Source organism: Mesoplodon mirus (genome assembly GCF_964341445.2).
Source record: "Mesoplodon mirus genome assembly, chromosome: 7".
NCBI lineage: Eukaryota > Metazoa > Chordata > Mammalia > Artiodactyla > Ziphiidae > Mesoplodon > Mesoplodon mirus.
This window is the reverse complement of record NC_138983.1, coordinates 102287636-102313354: the sequence shown is the minus strand read 5'-3', so window position 1 is coordinate 102313354 and position 25719 is coordinate 102287636.

The window sequence follows — 25719 nt, the reverse complement described above, 5'->3', positions numbered from 1 at the left end:
TTTTTCTTCTCAATGTCATCTACTTATTTTTCTAAAATTAACACACATGATGTATGTCATTAAAAAAAAAAGGCATCTCAAATGTTCACAAGAGCAGTACCCTTGGTGATGACGAGCCCTTGTGCTATTGGCCAGCACAGTCTAGAGGAGAAGGGACCTCATTCCAAGGTCAACGAGGAAGGGGAAATGGGGACATAAATCATCCAAATGCATTTCAGGAGGTAGAAGAGCCAAGCAGGTGCTGTCTTTGCAGATTCCTTCTACTTAGCACCAGCTCTGCATCCCCTTCCCGTCCCAAACACACACACACACACACACACACACACACACCACATTAAACAGCTATAGCACATGCCTGGGAAGACACTCTGCTTGGGAGAAACGAATGCAGAGGGCTTGGCCAGGCAGCTGACCCGGGGCAGAGGCAGAAGAGCACAACGAAAACCAGCCTCCCACTTCTCAGAAAACGATTTTGTCATCCCCATTTCACACATGGGGAAATGGAGGCCAAATAAGTTACAATAAAAGAAAGCTCTGGGGTGGGACCCTGGTCTGTCTGATCCCAAAGCTCGTGCAGTGCCTTTCACCAGCTCCAAACTGGGTATGGTACTACGTACCAGGTATTACTTACTGTGCCTTTTCCTTGGAACCTCAAGATCTGTTCTCACCCCACCCTCATGCAGACCTAGCTATCGGGTAGCCTCTGGGAATCTCTGAGTTGCCACCTGAGATGAAAGCTTTGAGGTTTTACCTTGACTCACAGAAACAGGCACATCATGCAAATACTGAGAAATCTTATCCTATAGAGTCAGGATTCTAAAGTTAGCATTGAAGGCAAGATTTGCAAAGGGTCAAAGTTACATGTAAAAAGCTCTTTGCTTGCCTACCACGTTCATCTTCCATAGAGACATTCCACACACTAGAGTCTAAGGAAGAAATGAGCATCTGCGTGTTTGCATCTGGATCTTCAGACGTTCTGCTTTGAAGACAGTTATGAGAACCAGCGGTGCTGGGACCACGATGCAGCCGTGTGGTCATCCTTGCTCACAGAGAGATCGTATTCTGTTTAATGTTAAACTTTGCAATGGCAGTATATGCTCATAGGTGGGTTTGTTGCTGGGATTAAACAAACTCATTTATAATAGGGGTTAGAAAATGTTTGCTGGATTTGAAAATCTATTATGCTTCTTCTGAGCCACATACACGCTGTCCTTTGAAAGGCTTCAGAGAAGTTGGCCACCTGCCCAGCAGCTACCCTCCCTGTGTCCTTGGGCACTGGCCTCATCTCACCACCGTGTGTCATGTGACTCCACTGTGTCTGCTTTTCGCAGCTACAATTTGCTGATGACCCGACACTCACTCTGGAGCTGAGGGCTTCGAGCTGGTGATCCTTTTCTTTGTTCTCACTTTTCAGTTGATTCACCTCCTGTTGTAGTTGTTGAACTTGACCATCCTTTACTAACACGTCTCTTTGCAAAGATGACACCATCTCTGTAAAAGAACCAAACCAAACCAAAACAAAAGACTCATGGAGGTCAAAGAGGCAGGAAGGATTATTGGCAACACCATGGCTCTCAGCCAACGTTCGGACAAGACGTTCAAAACCCGGGCCACCACCGGTGCCCGCCTAGAACTGGGGGGCTTTTTGCAAGGGTCCCAGAGCAGGAATGGGAATGAGAGCAAAGTCCACGGAACAGGGTTTGAGGCTTCAGTGAGAATGAGGGGCAGTCAGCACCAGCGAGAGGAGAAGCCTTTGGGGGCCCCTTGTGGGCACAGGCCAGGCAAAGCCGGGAGGAGAGGCCACACCATGGGCCTGGGGAACAAAGGCCCAGCACAGGGAAGTTCTAGGAATTCTTCTCCAGAGGCCAGGAGACGGGCGTGTGGCAGAGGGAACTGCTGGACACTATTGATGGGGTGGGTGGTTGGTTTCACACTCCTCTGAGTTTGGACCCCTCTCTACCACTTATTAGCTTGGTGGTCTTGGACAAGCTATTTCACCTCCCACTGTCTGTCCCACACAGAGTTATTGTAAGGGTCAAATGATGCGGTATGTCCCAAGAACACAAAGTGGCTAAATTATGTTTGTTCCATGGCGCCTATGATTTTTCTCGGCAGCCAGCTTCCAAAATGGGCCCAATGATCCCTACCACCTAGAATTCATGCCTTGTGTAGCCCCTCCCACCCTGAATAGGGCTGCCATGGGTAACCAATATGATACTCTGGAAATGACGGACTGTTTCCTCTCAGGCTGGGTCATAAAACACACTGTGGCCTCCTCTTTGCTCTCTCTCGAATTACTCACTCTGGGGGAAGCCAACTGCTGTGTTGAGGAAACTCAAGCAGCCCTAGAGAGAAGCATGTGTGCTCAGGGACTAAGGCCTCCGGCCAATAGCCACATGAGCAGCCATTCTGAAGGGGGATCCTCCGGCTCCCCCCGAGGCTTTAGATGACATGACTGATGCCCCAGCCGACATCTTGCCTGCAACTCATGAGAACTAAGTCACCCCCCGCTCAAATTCCTGAACTACAGAAACTGGGGGAGATAATAAATATTGGTTGGGGTTTTATCCATTACATTTTGGGGTAACTTGTTATGCAGCAATAGATAACTACTCCATTACTGTAGTATCATTTTTTTTAACATCTTTATTGGAGTATAATTGCTTTACAATGGTGTGTTAGTTTCTGCTTTATAACCAAGTGAATCAGTTATGCATATACATATCTCCCCATATCTCTTCCCTCTTGCATTGTAGTATCATTTTGAATAAAAGTGGGAAGAAGGGTGCATAAATGCAGTGGTATTGGGTTATCTCCTACGGTTCTTTTCTTAAAAGAACATCAGGCCCAGTTTTAGTGGTAGGTTTCAATCAAGAATGTCTATGAAATAAAGCACAAAATGCTCCAGAATTTCATTTTAAAAATGAGCTTTGCCTCCAGGACACAGTTCAGTTACTTGGAAATCCCTCTGGGGCTTGCCACACTTTGAGTGGGTCCAGCCCATCTCAAGCGTTATCCCAACCCAGGTCTGTCCGACTCCCTGATCGGAGAAGGTGGGATCTGAGACAGGCTTTGTGCTTGGATGAGGTTTCACTGGCCGACATACGGGAGGAAGGTGAGGACCAGCGAGTTCATCCTTCCATTCCTGGTGCCCAGAACAGCACCTAGCCTGGGGGAGGTGCTCAGAAAATATCTGAGGACATCCCAAGTGAGGGAGGAGAATAAGCAGAGACCTGGGGGCAGCAGGGGGTGGGGCTGGGTGTGATTAAGTTGCAGAGTGAGGCAGAAGAAAAGCACAGATTCATACAGAGATGGGGATTCACGTGCGACTCAATGCTGTGCCTGGCTTCTACAGCTGTGGGCATGTTTCCTGCTACGCGCTGGCTGCCTTCAGAGTGATGTGCCCCTCTGAGGCTCACTGCCTCCTCCCTGTCACCTGCTTCTCTCCCTCCCCTCGTCTGTGAGTGGTCCCATCCTCTTCAGGTCTCTAGGCATGTCAGTTTCGGCTTAAAAAACTCCACTGGATTCCCAACACCCTTGGAATAAAAACCCAGACCCCCCGACCCTGCCCAGCCCCACAATCCTCTGTTCACTCCACGCAGCCTCGCTTGCCCTTGGCTTGTCCTTGCCCACCTGAAACAGGTCCTCTCTAAAAGAAGGACATAGCCGTGGAGGATACAGCATAAACTGGTTAGAATCGGCTAGGTCCAAGGGGGCGTAAGATTCGACTTCCAGGGGAACTGGAGCCCCATTACAGGCTCATTGTAATACATGAGCAAAATGACACACGCACCAGCACCAGGACTGTTCCGAGGCTGACCATAAAGGTCAAAAAGTGGGTGGTGGGGCTTCCCTGGTGGCGCGGTGGTTGACAGTCCGCCTGCCGATGCAGGGGACATGGGTTCGTGCCCCGGTCCGGGAAGATCCCACATGCCATGGAGCGGATGGGCCCGTGAGCCATGGCCACTGAGCCTGCGTGTCCAGAGCCTGTGCTCCGCAACGGGAGAGACCACAACAGCGAGAGGCCCGCGTACAGAAAAAAAAAAAAAAAAAAGTGGGTGTTGGCCCAATTCCTGGAAATCCCCGCCTCTTCCCCAAAATATTAGAGTTGTCCCAATCCTCCCACTCATTAGCCTATAAAATTACCCAGCCCATAAAAACTAACCGCCCCATATTTGGGGGCCTCTAGCCTTCTGAGATGGCCCACACTCTGTCTGTGGAGTGTGTTTCTCTCTAAAGAAATCCACTTCTTACTTTGTCTCTCACTGAATTCTTTCTGCGATGAGACATAAAGAACCTGAGCTTTAGTAAGTCCCGAGACCAGATGCATGATCTCGATTAAAAGATAGTGGGTTCTGACTGGGTTCGAGTCCCAGCCCACGGGTTCAAGTCCCACCTGAGTTCCATGGTTGCACACCCACTAAGCTGGTCCCCCTTGGCCTCCCCCCTTGAAGCGCTGGCCACCACGACACACAGTTTATTTTCTCCACAGCACCACTGCTCTCTGAAGTGGGCTTGTTTATTCATCCGTTTACTTTTATTGTCTGTCACCCCCTCCCAAATCTGTGAGTACAGGAATCTGACTGTCTTGCTTGGCTCTCCCTCCCCGGAGCCTGGAACGGGGCCTGACACCTAGTAGGAGCTCAAGAAACATGTGGAAGCAATGAAGGAATCCAGGGAATCAAAGCTCAGCCACAGCTGTGCGTTGGCTGCCCCTCTCCCAACCCAAGCCCTTTATCAGGGAACAACCTCTGATCAAATTAGAAAATGGTTTCCTTTGGGCCCAAGTGCACTCGGCTGAAATGGGTGAGACTATGGGTGCCTTAAAGGAGTGACCCCATTTTGTCCATGCTCTAGTTTGCACTCAGGCTGCTTTGTGGAACCACCCAAGCCACAAGGCGACCTGTGTTCTCCCTGGTGGGGCCAGTGCTCAGGAGACCTTGTAGCCAAGAGATACCATTCTCTCAAATATTTACCAGGCCCTGCCCTCGGAACTGGGTGGCAAGAAACCTCCACTGAGGGAGAACTCTAATGCACCGACACGGGTGATCCCTGAGGCTGCACCCGTGTCACGGGCACAGGTGCGCTGGTTGACTGGTGATGTCTGCAGCGGGAGGGCAGAAGCTCTGGGGCCTGAATGCAGAAGGGCCTCACCTGACGTGATTGCGGCCTCCCTCCTTAAGTTCTCGGCCTCGTGCTTCAGGGAGGTGATTTCCAGGGTCTGGCTCAGCACCTGGTTGTAGCCTTGCTGTAGGGCACTGATCTGTGGAAGGAGGCAACACACAGTCAGAGGGGGTCAGCCAGGCCTGCAGGACACGCCGGTACTTCTCCAACGTTGGGCAAAGAGTCGGGCTGATCTTGGATCGGGGTGTTGGGGAAACCAAGGTTTTCAGTTGTCACTAGTGGAAGGGGCAGGAGGGGCCTGTTCCTTCAGTGACCACCATGTCATCGGTCCTCAAGACACGAACCTTATCTTTGTGGCCACCCAGGGGCTCCGGTGCTGCTGTCTTCCTATGACCTGTGGGTTTTCAGCCATAAATAGACCAGCTGTTGGTTCCAGATCATCCAGCACTGACTGGATGCACAGCAAAGTTCAAGAGCCGGGAGCAGGTTATGAAAGGAATTCCCTCTAATGAGAATAGAGGGTAGTTTATACCTCACAGAACACTCCAGAGTTTACAGAGCCCGTTCACACATGCTACACTGATACTCGTCACAGCGTTGCTGAAGGCTGACGTTCCCATTAATGTGCCCATTTTGCAAGGGAGCCAGGTTGAGACTCAGAGAGGCGAGGCCCCCTGCTCGGGATCACGTGGCTGGTCAGACGTGGAGTCTGATTCAAACCCAGTCTTTAGTTGCCTGGTTCCTCCTTCCCAGGTGGCTCTAGGAATGAGCGTGAGAAGTTGGAGGCTGTAAAGCATGGCATGGACTCGGGAGCCGGACTGTGGCCTTCAAGTCCTGTCTCTGCCAGTTAACGGGCTTTGTGAACACAAGGAGGACACCATATTCTGTTTCCTTTTGTTCAGTCTGCACGCGGGGTGATGGTAGTCCCAACCTGATAGGATTGTTAGAAGTATTTTAATAAGTTAACATGTGTACAGGTGCTCAGATCAAGCCTGGCACACGGCACAGGGGGATGAGCTATGACGGTCCTCTCCTCTGACTACCCACGGGGTGTTTTCTTTCTTTTGTTTTGGGTTTATTTTGGTTTTTTTTTGCTGTATGCGGGCCTCTCACAGTTGTGGCCTCTCCCATTGCAGAGCACAGGCTCCGGTCGCGCAGGCTCAGCGACCATGGCTCAGGGGCCCAGCCACTCCGCGGCATGTGGTATCTTTCCGGACCGGGGCACGAACCCGTGTCCCCTGCATCGGCAGGTGGACTCTCGACCACTGCGCCACCAGGGAAGCCCTCACGGTGTGTTTTAGCTTCAACTTCCCTCGTCCGTCTCTGGGGAAGGTAGTTGGTAATCTTTATGTGTGCATTTGTAAGCCTTGCCAGGCTCACTTAAACGCCAGTGTGGTTGTTATTAAGAGGAAATACAGGGGCTTCCCTGGTGACGAGGTGGGTGACAGTCCGCCTGCCGATGCAGGGGACGCGGGTTCGTGACCCAGTCCGGGAAGATCCCACATGCTGCGGTGCGGCTGGGTCTGTGGGCCATGGCCGCCGAGCCTGCGCATCCGGAGCCTGTGCTCCGCAATGGGAGAGGCCACAACAGTGAGAGGCATGTGTACCACAAAAAAATAATAATAATAAAAAAATAAAGGAAATACAGGAATCGTGGGTGGGAGCACCACAGGCCGGCTCTATCTATGGCTGCTGTGAGCACCCTCTAAGTCCATGGCTCAGAGCCCCCTCAAGGGCGGGCCCCCCTCCAGGAGTCTAGGTCTACACGTGGGGTGCGGAAGGCTCTCCATCAAATGCAACGTTGGTAAGGGCCCGAAAGTAGCTGCCAGGCCTCGGCCTCCACAGAGCAGGTACCCGAGAGGCCGGGAAAGAGAGCTGGGCCCAGAACCCCCTCCCTCTCGGTCTGATGTGGCCAGACTGCTTGTTCTGAGTGGCCCGGACATTCCCACCTCAAGGTGCACTGTGGGCCTTTGCCCTGTGATTTTTCAGATGTCAGGCCTCAGTACTCCCACAGGGACACGTTTATTGGGGCATAAATGTCAAGCAATCCGTAGACAGGACAAGAGCTAGCTTGTTTTGTTTTTTTTTGTTTTTTTTTTGCTGTACGCGGGCTTCTCACTGTTGTGGCCTCTCCCGTTGTGGAGCACAGGCTCCGGAAGTGCAGGCTCAGTGGCCATGGCCCACGGGCCCAGCCGCTCCGCAGCATGTGGGATCTTCCCAGACCGGGGCACGAACCTGTGTCCCCTGCATCGGCAGGCGGACTGTCAACCACTGCACCACCAGGGAAGCCCCACTAGCTTGTTTTGATAGATCAAAACGGAAGTGACAAGGAGAAGGATGCAATTTCTTTTCCTTTTTTAAAAATAAATTTTATTTATTTATTAATTTATTTTTGGCTGCGTTGGGTCTTTGTTGCGGTGCATAGGCTTATTGCGGCACCTTCTCTTGTTGCGGAGCCTGGGCTCTAAGCACACGGGCTTCAGTAGTTGTGGCACGAGCGCTCAGTAGTTGTGGCGCACAGGCTTACATGCTCCACGGCAGGTGGGATCTTCCCGGACCAGGGCTCGATCCCGTGTCCCCTGCACTGGCAGGCGGATCCCTAACCCCTGTGCCACCAGGGAAGTCCTGGGTGCAATTTCTTTGTTCTCCTAAGGTAAGGTTGCCAGATTTAGGGGAGGAAAAAAGGATGTTCACTTAAAATAGGATTTCAGATAATGAATAATATTTCAGTGCAAATGTGTCCCATGCAATATTTGGGACACACACTACAACGAAATTCTAAAATTCAAATTTAACTGGGTGTCCTTACTTTATCTGGCAACCCCACCCGAAGAGAGTTCCTAAACTTCAGTCATTCATATACCACTTTCACTATTTTTCCCATGTCTCTTGGCTAGTCCCACTATAATTTCTTAGCGTTTTTCGTAGAAGCAGCTCCCTTTTTAAACTTAAAAACGTGCATTAAATTAAAAATAACTGTTATAAGAGTAAATAGAGACTCAGTGTCTTAAATAAAAATAATCCCTCCAAAAGAAGTAATACAGGAAATTCCCTGTTTACAATCAGACCAGGTTGCGGGCATCACGCTAAAAAAAAAAAAAAAAAAAAAAGATTGGGGGGAGGTGGTGGGCATGCCCAGGTAATGGAGTTCGGGCGTGCTGATATGGCCACCAGATGGCGCTCACAGCCTTTGGTCTTGGTTTGTATCCTTGGAAATCTTGTCATTATTACTCTGGTAGAATTAACAGAACCGTCAAGGTCTCACAAGTTTTCTGACTCGTTTCATACACCATCATGGTTCAGAGTCTAGGACATTTGGGGCAGTTACACTTACTTTTTCCCTGGGGCACCTGAGACATTATTGGGGGGGGTCTATGCTAGAAGTTGCGGGGACACAGGCCACTCTGACCCCCACTCTCCCCAAGGCTATACTTTTGCATGTTTGTGCTTTGGAAACTTTGAGTGAAAAAATTCTTTCACATCTTACTTTTCTCTGTTGGGGGGAACTACAACTTTTCCATAAAAGGTCCTTGGAACACTGAAAGTGTTTGTAAGCTCTTCTCAGCTTAATGCTTTTATTTGCATGATACCAGAGATAGAACACACAGAGACAAACTTCCAGAAGGGAAAACATACGTTCCCCTCTAAGACTCCAGTGGTTTTGACAGATTGAAAATATTTCAATCTGAGTGTCAGAGTTTTAGGATTTTGGATTGCTGGAAAACTCCAAAGAGTCTTCAAACCTCTTTGATACTTTTACTATCAAAGTAAATATCCATATTGTTTGTAATGGCATAAATTCCAAGATGTTTAATGTCTGTTAAGCTGTGTAATAAAATGGGCACTGAATCATAAGAAAGTTAAGAGTGCTAGGAGGAGTGATTGTTTCAGGATGATAATTTGGCTTCTAATTAGCACAGGCGTATAAGAGCACATGGAGGTAAGAATTTTCTAGTGATACTGTAGCAGATCGAAGATCTCTGAGAGCAAATCATTATGCACACACCTTCGGGGACCAGGGAAAACACATAAAGTAATCAGAACCATAAATCAACCTGCCATGTGGCTTACACTTCTGGTGGAATGCTCTGCAGGCAGTAGAATAGTTAAGAAAAATGTCAGTGGTTGAAACTCGATTTGAGTTCAAACCGATGGAGCCTCTGGTTCATATATGCCTTGCTATAAAATATTCTTCTTCAGTTATAAGTGAAGCTCCAGTGGTAGGGGAGGCAAGAGCATGATGCATCAGTGTAATTATTTCTAGATAATTTCTTTGTAAAAAAACATTTTTTCCCCAAGATATCGGCAGCCACTTTAAATAATACTCAAATTGGGACCGGCTGATATTCAAAGATATGTGGAAATTATATAATATTCTATGTCAAATATATTTCAATTATTTAAAAAATGGTATGTGGGGAATTCCCTGGCAGTCCAGTGGTTAGGACTCTGTGCTTCCACTGCTGGAGGCCTGGGTTTGATCCCTGGTCAGGGAACTAAGATCCTGCAAGCCGCGTGGTATGGCCAAAAATAAAAAAGGTATGTGGGAATAATTCAGCCTCATCCATGTACCTGAAAAAGACATGTCATTTTCTCAGGAAACCTCTGAAATGGGAGAATAACTGAAAGGAATATTTCAGCAAAATTGGGTTCAGTTCAAGAAAAAGATGCTCATTAATGTGTCAGCTACATGTCAAGGTAGCTGTTTGCACTAATAATTCCTACAGGACCTGTTACTTTCATTGTTTTTTCAAAACCAGGTTTGAAGGAGAGTCATTAGTTCATTTAAATATTAGAGCATGTATTTGTTGACTTGTTTTTTCTGTCTCCCTCACTAGAGCATAACAGGGGGAAGGATCATGTCTGTCTTGTTCTCTGCTGAATTCTCAGAGCCTGGAAGAGAGCATGGCACGGGATAGGCCCCCCAAAATATTTCTTTGGATTAATGGACGGATGGGTGGATGGATGAATAAAGAACAGACAAACAGACACGGTCCTAACAGAGTTCTAGAAGGTTACTGGGCCCAACCTTTGCCTTCATGGAGCTTACAGTTTCCTGCTAGAATCTCCTAGGTTCACCATACACAATCTGTGTCCTTTCTAGAGCACCATTTCTAGGATTGAAACTGTGTACCTAGAATCGGTTACAGAGGGAAAGACAGTAAACAGAGAACAAGAGAACAAAGGCCCCCAAGCATTGACTATGGTTTTTTTTTTTCCTCTCTCCTTTTTTAAAATGTTTATTTATTTATATTTTTCTTATTAGTCACCCATTTTATACACATCAGTGTATACATGTAAATCCCAATCTCTCAATTCATCATACCACCACCACCACCCCCTGCCGCTTTCTCCCCTTGGTGTCCATACGTTTGTTCTCTACATGTGTGTCTCCATTTCTGCTCTGCAAACTGGTTCATCTTTACCATTTTTCTAGGTTCCACATATATGCGTTAATATATGATATTTGTTCTTCTCTTTCTGACTTACTTCACTCTGTATGGCAGTCTCTAGATGCATCCACGTCTCTACAAATGACCCAATTTTGTTCCTTTTCATGGCTGAGTAATATTCCATTGTACATATGTACCATTTCCTCTTTAACCATTCGTCTGTTGATGGGCATTTAGGTTGCTTCCATGATCTGGCTATTGTAAATAGTACTGCAATGAACACTGGGGTGCATGTGGCTTTTTGAATTATGGTTTTCTCTGGGTATATGCCCAGTAGTGGGATTGCTGGGTCCTATGGTAATTCTATTTTTCGTTTTTTAAGGAACCTCCATACTGTTCTCCATCGTGGCTGTATCAATTTACATTCCCACCAACAGTGCAAGACGGTCCCCTTTTCTCCACACCTTCTCCAGCATTTGTTGTTTGTAGATTTTCTGATGATGCCCATTCTAACTGGTGTGAGGTGATACCTCATTGCAGTTTTGATTTGCATTTCTCTAATAATTAATGATGTTGAGCAGCTTTTCATGTGCTTCTTGGCCAGCGGTATATCTTCTTTGGAGAAACGTCTATTTAGGTCTTCTGCACATTTTTGGATTGGGTTGTTTGTTTTTTTAATATTGAGCTGCATGAGCTCTTTATATATTTTGGATATTAATCATTTGTCAGTTGCTTCCTTTGCAAATATTTTCCCCCAGTCTGAGGGTTGTCTTTTCATCCTGTTTATGGTTTCCTTTGCTGTGCAAAAGCTTTGAAGTTTCATTAGGTCCCATTTGTTTATTTTTGTATTTATCTCCATTACTCTAGGAAGTGGATCAAAAAATATCTTGCTGTGATTTATGTCAAAGAGTGTTCTTCCTATGTTTTCCTCTAAGAATTTTAGAGTGTCTGGTCTTACATTTAGGTCTCTAATCCGTTTTGAGTTTATTTTTGTGTATGGCGTTAGGGAGTGTTCTAATTTCATTCTTTTACATGTAGCTGTCCAGTTTTCCCAGCACCACTTATTGAAGAGACTGTCTTTTCTCCACTGTATATCCTTGACTCCTTTGTCATAGATTAGTTGACCATAGGTGTGTGGGTTTATCTCTGGGCTTTCTATTCTGTTCCATTGACCTATATTTCTGTTTTTGTGCCAGTACCACATTGTCTTGATTACTGTGGCTTTGTAGTATAGGCTGAAGTTAGGGAGTCTGATTCCTCCAGCTCCGTTTTTTTCCCTCAAGACTGCTTTGGCTATTCGGGGTCTTTTGTGTCTCCACACAAATTTTAAGCTTTTCTATTCTAGTTCTCTAAAAAATGCCATTGGTAATTTGATAGGGATTGCATTGAATCTGTAGATTGCTTTGGGTAGTAGAGTCATTTTCACAATATTGATGCTTCCAATCCAAGAACATGGTATATCTCTCCATCTGTTGCTATCATCTTTAATTGCTTTCATCAGTGTCTTACAGTTTTCTGCATACAGGTCTTTGTCTCCCTAGGTAGGTTTATTCCTAGGTATTGTATTTTTTGGTTGCAGTGGTACATGAGAGTGTTTCCTTAATTTCTCTTTCAGATTTTTCATCATTAGTGTATAGGAATGCAAGAGATTTCTGTGCATTCATTTTGTGTCCTGCAACTTTACCAAGTTCATTGATTAGCTCTAGTAGATTTCTGGTGGCATCTTTAGGATTCTCTCTGTATAGTATCCTGTCATCTGCAAACAGTGACAGTTTTACTTCTTCTTTTTCAATTTGGATACCTTTTATTGCTTTTTCTTCACTGATTGCTGTGGCTAGGACTTCCAAAACTATGTTGAAGAATAGTAGTGAGAGTGGACATCCTTGTCTTGTTCCTGATCTTAGAGGAAATGCTTTCAGTTTTTCACCATTGAGAATGATGTTTGCTGTGCCTTTGTCATATATGGCCTTTACTATGGTGAAGTAGGTTCCCTCTATGCCCACTTTCTGGAGAGTTTTTATCATAAATCAGAGTTGAATTTTGTCAAAAGCTTTTTCTGCATCCATTGAGATGATCATATGGTTTTTCTTTTTCAATTTGTTAATATGGTGTATCACATTGATTGATTTGCATATATTGAAGAATCCTTGCCTCTTTGGGATAAATCCCACTTGATCATGGTGTATGATCCTTTTCATGTGTTGTTGGATTCTGTTTGCTAGTATTTTGTTGAGGATTTTTGCATCTATATTCATCAGTGATATTGGTCTGTAATTTTCTTTTTTTGTAGTATCTTTGTCTGGTTTTGGTATCAGGGTGATGGTGGCCTCAGAGAATGAGTTTGGGAGTGTTCCTTCCTCTGCAATTTTTTGGAAGAGTTTGAGAAAGATGGGTGTTAGCTCGTCTCTAAATGTTTGATAGCATTCACCTGTGAAGCCTTCTGGTCCTGGACTTCTGTTTATTGGAAGATTTTTAATCACAATTTCAATTTCATTACTTGTGATTGGTCTGTTCATATTTTCTATTTCTTCCTGGTTCAGACTTGAAAGGTTATAACTTTCTAAGAATTTGTTCATGTCTTCCAGGTTGTCCATTTTATTGGCATAGAGTTGCTTGTAGTTGTCTCTTAGGATGCTTTGTATTTCTGCGGTGTCGGTTGTAACTTCTTTTTCCTTTCTAATTTTATTGATTTGAGTCCTCTCCCTCTTTTTCTTGATGAGTCTGGCTAATGGTTTATCAATTTTGTTTAACTTCTCAAAGAACCAGCTTTTAGTTTTATTGATCTTTGCTATTGGTTTCTTTGTTTCTATTTCATTTATTTCTGCTCTGATCTTTATGATTTCTTTCCTTCTGCTAACTTTGGGTTTTGTTTGTTCTTCTTTCTCTAGTTCCTTTAGGTGTAACGTTAGATTGTTTATTTGAGATTTTTCTTGTTTCTTGAGGTAGGCTTGTATAGCTATGAACTTCCCTCTTAGAACTATGGGATGCTTTTGCTGCATCCCATAGGTTTTGGATCGTCATGTTTTCATTGTCATTTGTCTCAAGGTATTTTTTGATTTCCTCTTTGATTTCTTCAGTGATCTCTTGGTTATTTAGTAACGTACTGTTTAGCCTCTATGTGTTTGTGGTTTTTACAGGTTTTTCCCTGTAATTCATTTCTAATCTCATAGCGTTGTGGTCAGAAAAGATGCTTGATATGATTTTAATTTTCTTAAATTTCCTGAGGCTTGATTTGTGACCCAAAACGTGATCTATCCTGGAAAATGTTCCATGCGCACTTGAGAAGAAAGTGTAATCTGCTGTTTTAGGATGGAATGTCCTACAAATATCAATTAAATCTATCTGGTCTATTGTGTCATTTAAAGCTTGTGTTTCCTTATTAATTTTCTCTTTGGATGATCTGTCCATTGGTATAAGTGAGGTGTTAAAGTCCCCCACTATTATTGTGTTACTGTTGATTTCCTCTTTTAGAGCTGTTAGCGATTGCCTTTTGTATTGAGGTGTTCCTATGTTGGGTGCATATATATTTATAATTGTTATATCTTCCTCTTGGATTGATCCCTTGATCATTACGTGGTGTCCTTCCTTGTCTCTTGTAACATTCTTTATTTTAAAGTGTATTTTACCTGATACGAGTATTGCTACTCCAGCTTTCCTTTGATTTCCATTTGCATGGAATATCTTTTTCCATCCCCTCACTTTCAGTCTGTATGTGTCCCTAGGTCTGAAGTGGGTCGCCTGGAGACAGCATATAGATGGGTCTTGTTTTTGTATCCTTTCAGCAACCCTGTGTCTTTTGGTTAGAGCATTTGATCCATTCACATTTAAGGTAATTATCGATATGTATGTTTCTATGACCATTTTCTTAATTGTTTTGGGTTTGTTTTTGTAGGTCCTTTTCTTCTCTTGTGTTTCCCACTTACAGAAGTTCCTTTAACATTTGTTGTAGAGCTGGTTTGGTGGTGCTCAATTCTCTTAGCTTTTGCTTGTCTGTCAAGCTTTTGATTTCTCCATCGAATCTCAATGAGATCCTTGCTGGGTAGAGTAATCTTGGTTGTACGTTCTTCCCTTTCATCACTTTAAGTATATCATGCCACTCCCTTCTGGTTGGTAGAGTTTCTGCTGAGAAATCAGCTGTTAACCTTCTGGGAGTTCCCTTGTATGTTATTTGTCATTTTTCCCTTGCTGCTGTCAATAATTTTTCTTTAATTTTTGCCAAGTTGATTACTATGTGTCTCGGTGTGTTTCTCCTTGGGTTTCTCCTGTATGGGACTCTCTGTGCTTCCTGGACTTGGGTGGCTATTTCCTTTCCGATGTTAGGGAAGTTTTTGACTATAATCTCTTCAATATCTTCTCGGGTCCTTTCTCTCTCTCTTCTCCTTCTGGGACCCGTACAATGTGAACGTTGTTGTGTTTAATGTTGTCCCAGAGGTCTCTTAAGCTGTCTTCATTTCTTTTCATTCTTTTTTCTTTATTCTGTTCCGCAGCAGTGAATTCCAACATTCTGTCTTCCAGGTCACTTATCTCTTTTGCCTCAGTTATTCTATTGATTCCTTCTAGTGTGGTTTTTTTTTTTTCAGTTATTGTATTGTTCATCTCTGTTTGTTTGTTCTTGAATTCTTCTAGATCTTTGTTAAACATTTCTTGCATCTTCTCGATCTTTGCCTCCATTCTTTTTCTGAGGTCCAGCATCATCTTCACTATCATTATTCTGAATTCTTTTTCTGGAAGGTTGCCTATCTCCATTTCATTTAGTTGTTTTCTGGCGTTTTACCTTGTTCTTTCATCTGTTACATAGCCCTCTGCCTTTTCATCTTTTCTGTCTTTCTGTGAATATTGTTTTTGTTCCACAAGCTGCAGGATTGTAGTTCTTCTTGTTGCTGCTGTCTGCCCTCTGGTGGATGAGGCTATCTAAGAGGCTTGTGGAAGTTTCCTGATAGGAGGGACTGGTGGTGGGTAGAGCTGGCTGTGGCATTGGTAGGCAGAGCTCAGTAAAACTTTAATCTGCTTGTCTGCTGATGGGTGGGTCTGGGTTCCCTCCCTGTTAGTTGTTTGGCCTGAAGTGACCCAACACTGGAGCCTACCCGGGCTCTTTGGTGGGGTTAATGGCATACTCTGGGAGGGCTCATGCCAAGGAATACTTCCCAGAACTTCTGCTGCCAGTGTCCTTGTCCCTTGGTGAGCCACAGCTGCCCCCCGCCTCTGCAGGAGACCCACCAACACTAGCAGGTAGGTCTGGTTCAGTCTCCTATGGGGTCACTGCTCCTTCCCCTGGGTTCCAATGCACACACTACTTTGTGTGTGCCCTCCAAGAGTGGAATCGCTCTTTCCCCCAGTCCTGCCAAAGTCCTGCAATCAAATCCCACTAGCCTTCAAAGTCTGAGTCTCTAGGAATTCCTCCTCCCATTGCCGGACCCCCAGGTTGGGAAGCCCGACGTGGGGCTCAGAACCTTCACTCCAGTGGGTGGACTTCTGTGGTATAAGTGTTCTCCAGTTTGTGAGTCACCCACACAGCAGTGATGGGATTTGATTTCATTGGGATTGCGCCCCTCCTACTGTCTCTTTGCGCCTTCTCCTTTGTCTTTGCACGTGGGGTATCTTTTTTGGTGAGTTCCAGTGTCTTCCTGTCGATGATTGTTCAGCAGTTAGTTGTGATTCCAGTGTTCTCGAAAGAGGGAGTGACAGCATGTCCTTCTACTCCGTCATGTTGAACCAAATCTGACTACGGTTTTAAGCAGAATTATGCACTGAGGCCAAAATTCATCAATTTCCAATTGCTTTTTTATCAACGTTGTTGAGATATAATTTATGTACCAGATCAGTGGCCAATTTTAAAGTAGTTCTTTAAAACTTAAGAAAATTTTTTTTTTTCTTTTGGATTTAGTTTCAGGAGGAAGGAAGTTGACTGGTAAATCCAGACATTCTGGGTGGAGAATTTTTGGTGAAATTCCCTATAAATGAACCATCAGCTGCCTTCAGGGTTTGATAAAGGCCTCAGTGTTTGGAACACTGTGGGGTTCCTTCTCCCCATCTCCAGCTCTTTCTGGCTGGGTCCGGGTGGGTGTGAGAAGTGGTCACTGAAGCGACAGGAGTTGGGTGGAAATGCAAAGTGGGTGTGAAAGCATGAGGTGTACAAGGTGGCAGAGCTGAGCCCAAATCACATCACTGTCTCTCACTTGCTGTGCAAGCTGTACCAAGCTCCTCGGCATCGCTGAGCGTGCCTCAGTCTCCTCATCTGTAGAATGGCATGTGTCAGAAGACTGAGGTTTAAATAGCTAATGAGGGGACTTCCCTCATGGTGCAGTGGTTAAGAATCCCCCTGCCAATGCAGGGGACAGGAGTTCGAGCCCTGGTCCAGGAAGATCCCACATGCTGTGGAGAAACTATGCCCGTGGGCCACAACTACTGAGCCTACACTCTAGAGTCCGTGAGCCACAGCTACTGAAGTCCTCATGCTGCAACTACTGAAGCCCACGTGCCTAGAGCCCATGCTCTGCAGCAAGAGAAGCCACTGAAATGAGAAGCCCATGCACCACAGTGAAGAGTAGACCCTGCTCACTGCAACTAGAGAAAGCCCGTGCACAGCAACGAAGACCCAATGCAGCCATAAATAAATAAATAAAATAAATAAATAAATAAATAAATAAATAAATAAATAAATAAGCTAATGCACCCAAAGCACCTGCACCGGGGCCTGAACATGGTAGGCACTTAATGAAATCTAATATTGTTCTTACAAGGCTAGAAACTTGCCAACCCTGCACTCCCTGGAACTGTACTCCTCACCATGCTGTGCTCACTGCCCATTTCTAACTACCCGGGTGGCTCCCCCCAGGCTCTACCTGAGAGCTGTCACCCTGTGTTGTGACCCCAAGGCCCCGACCCACTTGTCTCTGAGCCCTACCTGGTTTTTCAAGCTCTGGATCTCTCTCTGTTGGGCATCGTCCTCTTCATGCAGAACCTGAAACTTGGGCGGGATCACCCTCTCCTTCTGCCTGGAGGCAGCTGTTTCCAACAGCTTCTGGCTCAGGTTGGCCACTTGGTTCTGCAGGCTTGCTATCACGGTGTCTTTGTATTTAGATTCAAGTTCAAAATCGGAGAGACGGCTGACTTCTTTTCCCAGCAGCAGAATTATTTCATCCTGGGTGGAGGACAGATGGGAAATTTACTAGGTGTGGGTCTGGGTGTAAGGCTGAGCCCATTTAAAGAAATACAGGAAAAATATGGTATCATTCTTTGGGAAGGTGAGGGCAGGCAGGGAGGGAAAAAGCAGACTTTCAAGGCTATCTCTGTCACTTCGAAAATCTCATAGAGACAAGAATTGGGTTAAAATGAGGTAACTGTATATAGACTCCTGTAATGGATGTCTATACCTCACAGGTACGGAAACTTTCCTTTCCCCGAGAATTAGACTTTCATATTAAGAACAACCATCCCACTTGGGAACTTTTGTTGCTAGAAAGTTTACTTAGAGTGTTTTCATTTATAATATATAGCCTAGCACACTGGGGACCTAGGAAAGGTAGTTAGGAAAACAACATTCTGTTTGACCACATTCTGCCTATAATGAGGGTTATTTGTTTTAAGTTAAAACATTCTTAACTATTTGTTTTCCCTTTCCTCTCTTCTAATATTTCCTGCCTCTTTTGGCTATTCATGTATGAATTTTTTCCAGGTAACTCAATCTGGAAAGTAAATGAGACAGGAATACTGATTTATTTGCATGGGCTCATGTCAACTTTCGGCTGGAAAAACAAAATTGCTGGTAGACTGTACCCACAGGTATAATTAACCCTGTCCTCCATCTCTCCAGTGATAAAGCTCTGCAGCCAAAGAATTGGTTAGGTTTTCCAAAAAAGGAAAAAAAAATTCCCCCAAACTTCTCACCAGACGTTATCAATAAAATGTCAGAAAAACTGAAGAAGAAGAAGAAGAAAAAATTCCCCAGAGGCCTTTTCCAAAGCAGTCACGGGAGGAGGTAAATGGGCAATTTCTGGGCCAGCTCATTCCCAGGAGAGCCGTCCAGTCAGCCTCACGACCTGCTAGCTCCGTGACCTGGGGAAGGACAGGGTCTTGCTCATGAGAAAGCCTGTCTGACATTGCCAGCTGCTGCCAGGGGCCTTCCTTTGGGTCCTTGTGAAAGTTGGTGGCAAAACTTCAAGAGAGAGCATCAGACATATTCCCTACTCCTGGGCAGTTTCCCCTGTTTCACCCTGTTATGATCAGCCAGGTGCTTATTCATTTTTCATGCAACAAACATTCATCGGGCAGCAACTAAGTGCCAGGCCCCGTGCCAGTGCTGGAATATAAGAAGTTTGCAGAGGGCAGTGGACAGCTGTGGGTTCTGCTTTCCTGGTGAGGGTCCCCTTGCCCTTCTGGAGGGAGCGTTCCTCCTTCCATGGGGTCTGGGTAGGATTGTCAGTCATGTGCCCTGCTCCTTCCTGTCCCACCTCCCCATGTGCATGTGGCCCAAGCTGGTCAATCAGAGATTTCACACATCGATTACAGAGGGAGAGCATCTTGCCTTCTTTTGGATCATAAACTTTAAATATGTAGGCTTGTTTGCCTGAGTTTGTCTTTTCTGGCACACAAAGCCAGCGTCATGTAGAAAGCCAGACTCTGAGGGAAACAGAGGGGAGAGGTTGGTAGTGAGGAGGTGTTCTGATGACATTATTCAAGCTCCTGGATCTAGCCATACCTGAAGCTAGTGGTCCTTTAAATTTTCCAATAAGTTGAGCTAATCGATGCTCCCCCTCAAGCTAATTTGTTTATTGTCACTTGAAGGAGTCCTGGCAAGTTAGGGTAGAAATGGCTTATAAAGGGAAAGAATTCTTTCTATTATAAATAGAAAAAATGATAAATGGCTTATAAAAATTTTCTATAAATAGAAAAAATTATAGTGGTTGCACTATATTTCCAAGTTAAAATTGAGGCAGGTTGAAAAATGGCAACAAATACTTTGCAGTTTTGCCATCCAGTCTATTTCCCCACCCTCTAGTCTGGGCTGGCCCCATGACTTGCTTCAACCAACGGAATGGAGTGGAAGTGATGCTGCATGATCTCCAGGCAAGTTCTTACAGGCTGTGCAGCTTCTGCTCTGGCCCCCTGGGAACCCCGAGACCACCGTGCTGTGATGAAAAACCACATGCACAAAGGGGCGCACCAGTCCAGGCATCCTGGCTGAGGCCCTAGATGTGGGAAGGAGGCCAATGGAGACCGACCACCAAACTGGCCAAGCCAGCGGCTGACTGAGGCCGCATGAGTGAGGCCAGGGGACGCGAGCAAAGGAACCTTCCAGGTCAACGCATAGATTCTGGGGAATAATGAATTGCTGTTTGAAGCCGCTAAGTTTTGGGATGGCTTGTTACACAGCGATAAATACAGAATCTGAGCGTGGCTTCTCGCCTTTCTGCAACATTTTTCAGAGTCTGGTCCCAGGATGCCTGCGTTGGAACCCCCTGCCTCCTGAAGGTTTGGATTTCCGTGTCTGACAAGAACCCCAGGTAGGTCTCCTCCTCACAAACTCTGAGAATTGCTGCAGGAGCAGGCCCTGGCCCTGAAGGAAAGCGAGATATTATAGACTGCTTCTTTTAGAGTAACTTTCGAGTCGTGTCTAAGTGGGGAGAAATTGACCTGGGCCCTTCCCAGGATGGCTTGAATCCACCTGTTCTGCTCGCATCCCTGCTTTAAACCTCTCTGGTTCTTTAACGAGTCTCTTGGCCCAGGCCTCCCTGACTTCAGGGCTCAATTCCTCCTGCTAGGAACGTGTTTTTGCATCACTGTTCCATCACTGAAGGTTGACCAAGTGATTACTGTGTGGGAGTTAGAAGTACCCGCTGAGAAGCTAACCAGACCTCGCTTTGAATCCTAACACTGCTCCTTGCACTGGGCAGCCGTGAACACATCACTGAACCTCTCTGAGCTTCAGTTTCCTCATCTGCAAAGTGAGGCTGATAAAATCTATTTTGAAGTTGGTGAAGATTAACGAGCTAATAAATGTCAAGTGCACAGGACATGGCCCAGCACACAGTAGGTGCTCAGTACCTTGTAGTTGTAGATGTTATTTGGGATAAAATGAGCAGTGGCCAAACCTGGCTGAATGTCTTGGGAGGAAGAGGTGGTTTCTTGGAAGTAGGAAAAAGGGACAGTCCTTGAGACACAGAGAACAAGAGGCAGTGGCAATCTCTCCATGGTCCCTCTTGCTGCTGTAGCTCTGTGCTTCCCCAAGACCCCTCACCTTATCATACTGGGCCAGGTCCTGGTCCACAAAAATTTCTCTGTAGGGCTCTGCCCCAGGAATTTCCTCGGCCACTGATTGTTCCGACAGTTCCGCCGCGTTGGTCCACACTAACACACAAGATCAACAGAGAATGCAGAGGAGACTGTGAGTTTCCCCAAAGTCTTAAAGAATATTTTCAGATTAACCTTCACATTCATGAGACTTATGCACTGAAAGCATTACAGGAGGACTGGAAAGGCTAAGAGCTGCCTCATTTCTCTTCCCCAGCGTTAACTGCACTGATGCACTGTGGTGTGCCTCTTTCCAGACTTTTTTCTATGCCGCATAAGAGCTGATGACCTTGGGCAAGTCATTTGCTCTTTCTAAGCCTTCGTTTCCACATACATAATTCAGGATCCCTGATAGTCTCTGTTATAAAGGGCTATCTGGAGATTAAATAGAATAATGATATAGAGCAGGGGTTGGCAAACTATGGCCCTGCGGCCAAATCTGGCCTTCTGCCTATGTTTGTAAATAAAGTTTTATTGCAACACAGCCACAGTGATTCATTTACATATTATTTATGGCTGCTTTCCAGCTACAAAGGCAGAGCTGAGTAGTTGCAGCAGAGACCATGTGACCCACAAGTCCTAAAGTATTTACTATCTGGCTCTTTACAGGAAAAGTTTGCTGACCCCTCATGTAGCGCATTTAGCGCTAAACATTAGCTATATTTTTTATTGCAGTCATATCTTGTCAAAAAACAAAAATGCATTTACATGACAGAGATTCTTATCCAGCTTACTTTTCAGCTAACAATATCAAAAACATCTCCCCATGTCAGTATTTGTAGCTGTACTTGGTTCTTTTCCAGGGTAGCATTGTGGTCCATTGTCCAAGTGTGCCAAACGTGTTTAACTAGGATCCACTTGATAGACATTTAAGCTTTCCTATATTTTTTCTTATTTACCCCAGTATTACAAGGCCTTTTTATATGACTTTCAGGGATTATGGCATTGTGTTTGGGGACCCCACTCTGTATCACATCAGACATCTCGCAATTCACTCACATCAACACTGAATACATTTCTTTTTATTGGTGTAGAAACGTTTGTAAAGATTTCTATAATTCTACGTGTGAGATCACTTGGGCCCAAGCAGCATATTTTAAATTTCCAAGCGACTATGGTTTCTGGACAGTCACTGCACATTCTTATCTTCTTGTGAAGTGAGAAACTGAACAAATTGTTTTCAGTGGTGATGAAACTTTAATGAGTATTAACATTAATGATGAATGAAGCACACACTGTCATGTTTGTGGACATTCATCATTTATTCATTTTGCTTCTGTATTTTTTATTTATGCATTTTAGAGTCAAAGATTCCTGCCCCCCAGCCAGGTCTCAAACCTCTTTGTGGACCCCAGAACCTCTAGTGGACATAGCTGATGGCCTGTGGTGCCCAGAGAATGCACAGCCTTGCGTGTTGAATGAGCAGCCCTGGCCACAGTGTTTACTGGGGCACGAGGAACAGAAGGGCCTGGAACTTCAGCAGCTGCCCATTTTCTCTCCCTCCACCTCCCAACTAGGTCCATGATTAGAAAACTTTTATTTGAAGCTCACTGCCCCCATCTGACTCTCTTGGATCCTGAGCAGCAAAGTCCTAACTGACTATAGCAGCAGTGCCTGATAGAGAAATAAGGGAGCCACAGAATGCAATTTTCAATTTTCTCGTAGTCACGTTAAAAAGGTAAAAAGAAGAGAGGAATTTTTAATGATCAATTTGATTTAACCCAATACATTAAAAAGCATCATTTCAACACGTGATCGACAAAAAATATGGAGATATTTTATATTCTTTTTCTTCGAGGCATGAAGCCTTTGAAATCTGGGGTTTATTTTACACTGATTACGCATCTCAATTTGGAAACTGAGTTTTCAGGAGGAAGATTTCATCTGTTTTCAGATTCCTCAAGAAATCGGCTCCCACTGGAGGAAGGTACTGACTGGCCTGTGTCCCCAGGGAGGGCCTCGGGGTCTGACCCTAACTGGGCCCCTGTCCAGTCTCAGCTTAGAGTTCTGGCGTCTGATGCCATCTCAAGGGGTGACTCCGGCTGCCTCTACGACCCTGTCGTGGCTGTCTTGAGGGACGCTTCCCTGCAAGATGATGGCCGGAGGGGGGACTTCATCAAACTTACAGAACAGGCTGATCGATGGGGTCCCTTTACTGGGGACGGTGTGTTTACTCAAAGTCTTTGTGGGGCTAGAATTTGCTCTGAGACTTGCTTTCCTTACACCCAGGCAGGGAGGTGCGGGAGCAGTTACCCCTCACCTGCCCCAAACTTCTTTACTGGCTACTGTTATTTATCAAAAAGAACCTAAGGGCCATGTATGACCAAACGGGCTTAACTCTAGATGCTGGATCCTTCGGAGGTCCCAGTGGGGAGAAGCCCCAGGGAGAGTCGGGAGGGCTGGGGCGGTGGGAAGGCGGATATGGGGACGCAGGCACTTTAAGAATTTTCGGGCATGAGCTGTTGGCCAAAAGGCAGGGGAGTTACTTTAATATTTTAACAACCCCCAGCTGTCCTGGTGCGCTCCAATAATCACCAGTCTGCAGCAGGGGCAGTATGTGTGCACCTTAACTGTGTCTTTCAGACATTGTAAGTTGTAAATAAAAGTTAAATAACAATCATGGTTAGGTAATAACTTAATTTTTAAATTTTAATATTTAAAATTTAAATATTAAAATTTTAAAATATTTAAATTATTAAGATTGTAAAATTTAAAATTTAAATAATAAAATATTAAATATTTTAATATTTACTGAATGTTCGCTATGCACCAGGCGCTGTGCTCAGCACTTACAGGCAGGATACGATTTCGTCTTCATAACAACCCAGTGAGATAGGCATTATTATTCCCATCTCCATTTTATACGTGAGAGATATGAGGCACAGAGACGTCAAGTCACCTGCTCAAGGACACACAGCTGGTAAGTGGTAGAGTCAAGGGATGAGCCTAAGTTTGTTGGATTCAGAGCCTATGCTTTTAACCACTATGTAGTCAATGTATTGAAGTGGGAAGATGTTTATGACATATTATTGAATTTTAAAAATCAGGTAGGGAATTCCTTGGCAGTCCAGTGATTAGGATTCTGTGCTTCCACTGCAGGGGGCACAGGTTCCATCCCTGGCTGGGGAACAAAGATCCTGCAAGCTGAGCGGCACGGCCAAAAAAAGAAAAAAAAAGAAGGTTACCTATGTTAGGTTCATATGATCCCATTATTGGGAAAAATATATATATATATATATATGAATCAAGATGCTATTTTAATAAGTCACTCCACATATTTTCTTTTCTCAGTAATTCTTCCCCACCTCCCATGAGCTCTTGCCATTAAGATTTGGCCTTGGAGCTGACGTTTTATTGCCTTGTGGTACAGGAAGGATGAGTATTAACTAGAACAGGGTGAGTTTTCCCCCAGGCAAAATGACGTTCTGATTTTTGACAACGTCTGGAGACATTTTTGAGAACCACAGTTAGGGGGGTGGTGGTGGTGTTGCTACTGGTATCTCTGGTGGGTAGGAGTCAGGGATGCTGCTAAACACTCTACAGTGGACAGGACAGATCCTTCAACAAGGAGTTATGCGACCCACCTGTCACTGTGCCAAGATTGAGAAACCCTGACCTGATCTGCAGTAAATAAATCCTTGGCTTTGGGTTTTCAAATAGAATTTTTCAAGTCTAAAGCAAGGTGACAGTCTAACAGTAAACCAATTTAATTGGAAGAGCCCAGCTTTGCTAAGAGAGGAAAGAGCTTTCTCGGAACCCTTAAAAAGAGGTGTTTTCTGTCAAGAGACAGCGTGGAGGACTGGGGCACAGAGTTTTCTCTAAAGCGTGGAGTAGAGAGGCCCAGACAGAAAGGAACTCCCCATGACACGGGAAGATGAAAGTCCTTTTCTGAGGATGGGGAGTGTGTCAGGGGAACGAGGGTAAACATTTGGAAACATGAGACCTGGCTGAGAGGCTGAGGAGATAGAGCCCAGGTAGATGTGAGGGAATCTAAGCCATACGACTCATCCTTCATTTCTCCAGGGGGGATGCAAGTCCTTTAGAGAAGCCCCAAGTTCAGCATGGCACTGGAGAAACCGGTGATTACAGTGGAAAAATTTAAATGGCGGAGTGAAAAAAAGAAAAGAAACAGCCCATGTGCCATGTGTCCAAAGGATGCATTAAAAAAACAACCCCAAAAACCCTGTATATATGTTCATAAAACAGAACATGATCCATACAACAAAATGAATGAATCTCAGAAATACTATGCTGAGTGAAAAAAGCCTTCCACAAAGGAACATGTACTACATGGTTCTGTGTACTTGAGATTCTAGAACAGGAATATCTAATCCATGGCGGGAAGAGAATTCAGAAGAGTGGGTGCCTCTGGGGCCTGGGGCTGGGAATTGACTGGGGAGGGACATGAGGGAACTTTCTGGGGTGATGGTAATGTTCTATATCTTGATAGGAGTTTGGGTTACATAGGTGTACACGACCGCCAAAACTCAATGAGCACACTCAAGATCTACACCTTTCATGGTGTGGTAGCCAGTCTCCAAGATGGCCCCACTGATTCTTGTCTCCTGGTATTCAGACCCTTGCATCATCCTCTCCAATACTGGATGGACTTTATATTAGTTAGCTGGGGCTGCCATAACAAAACACCACAGGAGGTCTTAACAAAAGAAATTCATTTTCTCACAGTTCTGGAGGCTGGAAGTCCAAGATGAAGGTGTGGGCAGGGTTAGGCCTCTCTCCTTGGCTTGCAGACGGCCACCTTCCTGCTGTGTCCTCACATGCCCTTTTCTCTGTGCACGTGCATCCCTGGCGTCTCTCTCTCTCTTCTTACAAGGACACCAGCCCTTGGATTAGGGCCCACCCAATCATCTCATTTTAACTTACTCATCTATTTCAATACACTATCTCCAAA